This window comes from Leopardus geoffroyi, chromosome E2 (genome assembly GCF_018350155.1).
Source record: "Leopardus geoffroyi isolate Oge1 chromosome E2, O.geoffroyi_Oge1_pat1.0, whole genome shotgun sequence".
Classification (NCBI taxonomy): domain Eukaryota; kingdom Metazoa; phylum Chordata; class Mammalia; order Carnivora; family Felidae; genus Leopardus; species Leopardus geoffroyi.
The window spans coordinates 3,717,208-3,723,724 of record NC_059335.1 but is presented as its reverse complement, the minus strand read 5'-3'; positions in this window follow the sequence as shown (position 1 = coordinate 3,723,724).

Here is a 6,517-nt window from a genome sequence, read left to right as displayed (position 1 = left end):
TCTACGATGGAGAGGACCCCCAGGAGCAAGGAAGACAGGGATCTGTCCAACAGAACTTTCTGGAATGATGGGAATGTCCTGTTATCTGCATTATACAATATGGTAGCCATGTGTGGCTGCTGAGCTCTTGAAATGTGTCTAGTGGAACCGAAGAACTGAAATTTAAAATTTACTTAATTTTACTTAATTAAAAAAAAATTTAATGTCTCTTTTTGAGAGGGGGGAGGGGCAGAGAGAGAGAGGGAGACGCAGAATTTGAAAGCAGGCTCCAGGCTCTGAGCAGCAGATGAGGAAATGGAGGCCAGGGGAGTCAGAGGCCATAAGGGTGCAGTGGCCAATGCACGAGCTATGGGGGTTTCTCCACCAGCTCAGGGATGTGAACAGGGGAGGTTGAGGTGCAGGGTAGCCCAAGGTCGGGTTTTGCCACCAGAAGGGATTTCCACACCCAAAAGGACTTTGAAACACCCCCATCTAGGTTCAGAGGGAGAGGAGAGAGGCCCAGAGAGGAGAGACAGAGAGAGAATGAGAGACAGAGAGAGACAGAGACAGAGGCAGAGACAGAGAGACAGAAACACACATAAAGAGAAAGAGAGAAATCTATATCAGAGAGAAGAGGCCCCAGAAAGATGGAGACAGAGAGGGAGGCAGAAGAGAGGGGGTGAGGACCATGCCAGCAGAGGGAGCCCCAGGAGAAACCATGGCACCAGGAGTGGTCTGCAACCAGTCTGCCTGCTTCCCAGGACAGCCTTGTTCTGTCTCTGGAGTGCCCTGTCATGAGTCTCAGCTCCTTCCTCCTTCCCACTGAGCCATCTCCCAGTGCCTGTATCTCCCATGCAACTAAGACCATTCCTTCCTTCCTTCCTTCCTCCCCTGCCTCCGCCCAGGGAAATGTCCTGGGAGTCCACTGCAGGAGCAACTCTTCTGGTACCAGTGGAACATCTGAGGCATGAGGGAAGGGCCAAACTCCTGGCCAAGTACTCTGAGCCTCTGGAGTGGTAGAGGGGATTCCTCAGATCCTTCCTGCCTTGGTGCTAAATGTGAGCAGGTGGGATTGTGGTAAAAGCCCATTTACTGGCATCATACAGGCTTGGCTTCGGGCCCCATTTCCACCAACTCTTACCTGAGTGACCCCATGCTGGTCACTTTCAGCTCTTGGCCTCAGTGTCTTTACCTGTATCAGTTGTCAGCGGTTCTAACAGTAATCTATCAAAGAGCATCCATCATTCCTGAACACAGGCAGTTTATCAGGCTGTGTCTAGGCACATAATGACTAGGGTGATGATGATGATGATGATGATGATGATGATGATAATAACAACTCTCATTCCTGCATGAGAGCTAACTCTATGTCAGGCACCTTACTCCACACACCACATATAAAACTGTTTAGTTTCTTACCAAAACCCTGTGAAATAGATCCTAGCATTATCCTCATTGTATACATGACAACACAGAGGCATGGGGGTGACCCTCCCTAAGTCATGTAGTTAATGAGACAGACCTACGGTCAAATCCCAGGCTACCCGGCTCCAGATCTTTCCCACTTAGCTGAACTTCTTGTCTCCTGTGACAGGCAGAGTATAACAATCTCTGACCATCAATCAATATTCTGAACATTCCTGCGAAGCAGGCACCCATCTTACAGAAAAGCAGAGGGAGCCTCAGAGAGGTGAAATGATATTCCCAAGGACACAGCTAGCAAGAGGCAGCTCTACGTTTTGAAACCAGTTTGCTGTACCCCCAAGTCTGTTATCCTTTGGCCATACTCAAAAGTCGGTACCCTGAACTTGGTCTGGTAAGGGATCTTCTGCGGTAATGAGCTTGAGGTAACATTAATGCTGAGTGTGGGGCTAACATTCTGAGCTTCTGAATTGTCTCTGTTCAGGATGCACGGATTGCCAAGGGGGTCTGAGTTAATGTCAAATACTGACATCCCCCTGTATTTTTGCAACTTACTCTTAAGTTCTGACTGAATATTTTTATTTGACTCCTTCGTGGAGACTATATAGGAGGACCAAAGATAAGGGCTCAGTAAGCCAAGCTTGCCAACCGAGGTATCAGAATATGGCAAATTTGTGCCCCGCCCCCCCCATAGACTCTGGCCATGGTGCTGAAACGTACCGCATAGGGAAGTCCCGATCAGCACCATGGACAGCAAAGACAGAACCCACCCACGGGAGGTTGGGTCCTGATGGGTGAAATAGGGAGGGTGCTTATACACAGGTCCAGGGTGCTGGGGACACCCAAAGAAGGAGACAGAATTTTGCAGGAGAGAGGAAAGCTCAACATGTAGATGCGGATCACATTGACCACAGAATGCTGTCGTCTGGGGAACATAATTTCTACTCTACACTGGGGCAGGCAGAGAGACAGCAATAAAGAAAGTACTCTGGACTTTGGTCGTAATGTTGTCTTTTCTGGATACATGTACAATCTGAGTACACGCACCCATAAAGTGTCAAGGCTGTTCTGCCTGCTTTACAAACAAACATTAATTACATCATAGATGTTTCTTCCTGTTGCCAAGAAAGTTCATATAGTATAGAATTAACCATTAACCATTTAAAAGCGTACAATTCGGTGGCATTTGGTACATTCACAATCTTGTGAAGCTGTCACCTCTAATTAGTTTCAGGGTGTTTTCATCATCTCAAAAGGAAGCCCTGTTCCCACTGTTATCAGTCAGAGTTTGTCCCAGAAACAGAACCAAATAAGATGTGTGTATATATATAAACAGCTTTATTATAAGGAATTGGCTTATGCCATTATGGAGGCTAGTAAGTCCACAATGTGAAGGGTGGGCTGGCAGGCTGGAGACTCAGGAAGGCTGATGTTCAGGTCCAAAGGCTGTCTGCTGGCAAAATTCCTTCTTGCTCAGAGGAGATCAGTTTTTGTTCTATTAACTGATTGGATGAGACCCACTCACATTATGGAGAGCAACCTGCTTTACTCAAAGTTCATCAAATAATTTTTTTTTAATTTTAAGTTTTTATTTAAATTTTAGTTAGATAACATATATGGTAAAATTGGTTTCAGGAGTGGAATTCAGTGACTCATCACTTCCATACAACACCCAGAGCTCATCAAAAGTACCCTCCTTAATCCCCATCACTCATCCAGCCCTTCTCCCACCCACCTCCATCTATTAACCCTAAGTTTCTTCTCTACTGTTAAGAGTCTCCTATGGTCTGCTTCCCTCTCTCATTGCCCCCCTACCCCTATGTTCATCTGTTTTGTTTCTTAAATTCCACATATGAGTGAAATTATATGGTATTTGTCTCTCTCTCACTGACATATTTTACTTAACATAATGCTTTCTAGCTCTACCCATGTTGTTGCAAATGGCAAGATTTCATTCTTTTTGATGGCTGAGTAATATTCCATTGGATATATACACCACATTTTCTTTATCCATTCATCATTCGATGGAAACTTACCAAATAAATGTTAAAGCATCCAAAAACATCCTCACAGAAACATCCAGAATAATGTTTTACTACACATCCGACCATGGGCCCAGCTAAGCTGACACACAAAATTAACTATCACAAAGTCCTTTGTCAACTTGCCACCCATATGCATCTCAAACTATAATTAATCTCCAGATAAACATGATGATGAGGTCATACTTCCACCCGATATGATGCAACCACCCTTCATACAGCTGGAAACACACCAACCCTTTCCTCAGAATAGGATCAAAGTCCTTGGGTGATATTCACTCTTTTCCTTGTATGTCATAACTCATTACTATGGCGTAAAGTTGATAGTACTTAAATAAATACAATGATATAAACTAATACATTTTATGTTAGATGTTAAGAGACAGGAGAGGGAAGAAAACAGAAAACAAAGATACGTATAAAGATATAATATAATATAATATAATAATATAATTTAAAATAAAATTAGGAGGAAATGCTAATGACAATTGCAGGCTTCATGTCTGTAACTGGTCACGTGGTCATAGCTGGTATCTATAACTACCTTTTCCACCACCCATTCCATATTTTCTTTGTCCTGGGTAAACACCTCAACTGGTTGTGGTTCTTTGCCTGGTATGATGATTCAAATCTACCCTGCTGAAGGGACTCGCTGTTTAGTAGTCCTGTCTGGATTAAATTGTTGTGATTTCTCATTGATCTTATTCACAGGGCAGGTGGTACTAAGAGACACCCTAAGGGATCTGCTGTGTTCCAGACATACTCTTTCTCACCTCTGTCACAACAGAGCAGCAATCCAGTCTCCCGTTGGTAATCAATAATTCCTTTCTGTGCCCGTGGATTCAGAGGCAGGAGGAGCCCAAAGTGGCCTGGAGGCATTCTTCGCTTCCAGGTCAATAGAATCATGGTTGCATCTCCTAGTGGACGCATTTGGAATAAGAGCTCTAGGCCAGCAAAGCGTAAGGTCACAGGAAGGAAAGCATAAGGCAGGAAGGAAAAGTTCAGCTAGTGTGTCACTAGGCATAATAGTGTCATTCCCATTTGTAGCCCTCGATTGCTGGAGTCTTGAATCCTGGCTACTGGAGAAACAGAACCATACATTAGACACTGATTCAGAGCATATACAGCGTCCTGGAAAACAATGCCTCAGCCCTGTGATGTATTGCCATTTAGCTGATGCCGTAGCTGAATCTTCAAAGGCCTTTCCAGCGTTCTATCAAGCCAGGTGCTTCAGGATGGTGGGGAACATGGTAAGACCAGTGAATTCCTTTTTTTCCTCTTTATTGCACAGCTTTTTACTATTGCTGGACTTAATAGTCTTTTTTTTTTTTTTTTTAGTAATTTATTGTCATGTTAGCTAACATACAGTGTACACAATGTAGTCTTGGCTTTGGGAGTAGATTCCCGTGATTCATCACATACATACAACACCCACTGCTCATCCCAACAAGTGCCCTCCTCAATGTCCATCTCCCACTTTCTCCACCCCAAGCCCCCACCCTCATAAACCCTCAGTTTGTTCTCTGTACTTAAGAGTCTCTTATGTTTTCCCTCCCTCTCTGTTTTTATCTTATTTTTCCTTCCCTTCTCCTATGGTCCTTGAGCATGAGGCCATTGCCACATCTCGTTGACTGTGAAGTGAGTTCCTTGGTCAGATGCAAAGATAGCATGATAGCAGTCAAGACATTCTGTAAGTCCACCAATGGTAGTTTCGACAGAAGCATTGTGTGCATGGAAGGCAAATTTGAATCCAGAGTAAGGCTCTACTGAAGTAAGGACAAAATACAGCCCCTTCCATGATGGGAGAGTCTCAGTGCAATCATCCTGCCACCAGGTGGCTGGCTGATCACCCTGAGGAATGATTCTCTATCAGTGTTGGTCTCTGCTGATGGCAGATTGGGCACTCAGCAATGACCAAAACCAGGTCAGCTTTATTGAGTGTCAGTCCCTGTTCCTGAGCCCATGCACAACCCTCATTCCTGCCACTGTGGCCAATTTGTTCATGCACCCAATGACAGGGGTGGCTGGGGAAAGAGGCTGACTGGTATCCACAGAACGGGGCATCCCATCCACGTGATTATCAAAATTCTCCTCCACTGAGGTCACTCTTTTGTGAGCATTCAGATGGGACACAATTATCTTCATGGTCTTTTTTCTTTGTCCCTACTTCTTCCCTAGGCTTCTTTGTCACCAATTTCCTAATTGTGTTGCTTCCAAGTGCCCGACCATCCAGCCAAACCATTGGCCACAGCCCACGAATTGGTATATAATCCTATTTCTGGTCATTTCCCTTTCCAAGCACAGTGGACAACCACGTGCACTGCTCAAAATTCTGTCCACTGGGAGGATTTCCTTCACCATGTCCTTCAGGGGTGTCCCAGGGAGGGGCTACAGTGGTGCAGCATCCACTTTCAGGTGCTGCACGCATATTGTGCAAGACCATCGTTAAACATGTCCAAGCTTTCCAGTCCTCTGTAAGCTGATCATACGGAGCACCCCACGAGCATAAGTGCAGGCTGTGAGACAGATAGTGTAGCAGGAGTGGAGACCGTGTGCATCTGGGCCACTTCTTCATGTAACTTGCTCTGCCTGTGGGGCCGCTGGACCTCTCTCTCTCTTCATCTTTCTCTCAATTGATCCATCACTGCCAATAGCTATGAATAGCCTTCAGTAATCTGAACATCCCACACATGTTTTTCAGAGATCATGTCGAACCCCCATGCAGACACTGTCTCTGTATTTACAGTTGAAATGATAATCACTTCCCAGCAAGGAGGTGACCTTGCTAAGTGTCCCAAGCTTAAAAAATTTTTCTTTTAAATGTTTATTTATTTTTGAAAGAGAGAGAGAGACAGAGACAGAGTGTGACTGGGAGAGGGGCAGAGAGAGAGACATACACAGAATCCAAATTGGGCTCCAGGCTCTCAGCTGTCAACACAGACCCCAATGCGGGGCTCAAACTTGTGAACTGTGAGATCATGACCTGAGCCGAAGTTGGATGCTTAACCAACTGAGCCACCCAGGCACCCCTCTCGTTGTGGTTTGATTTGTATTTCCCGGATGATGAGTGATGT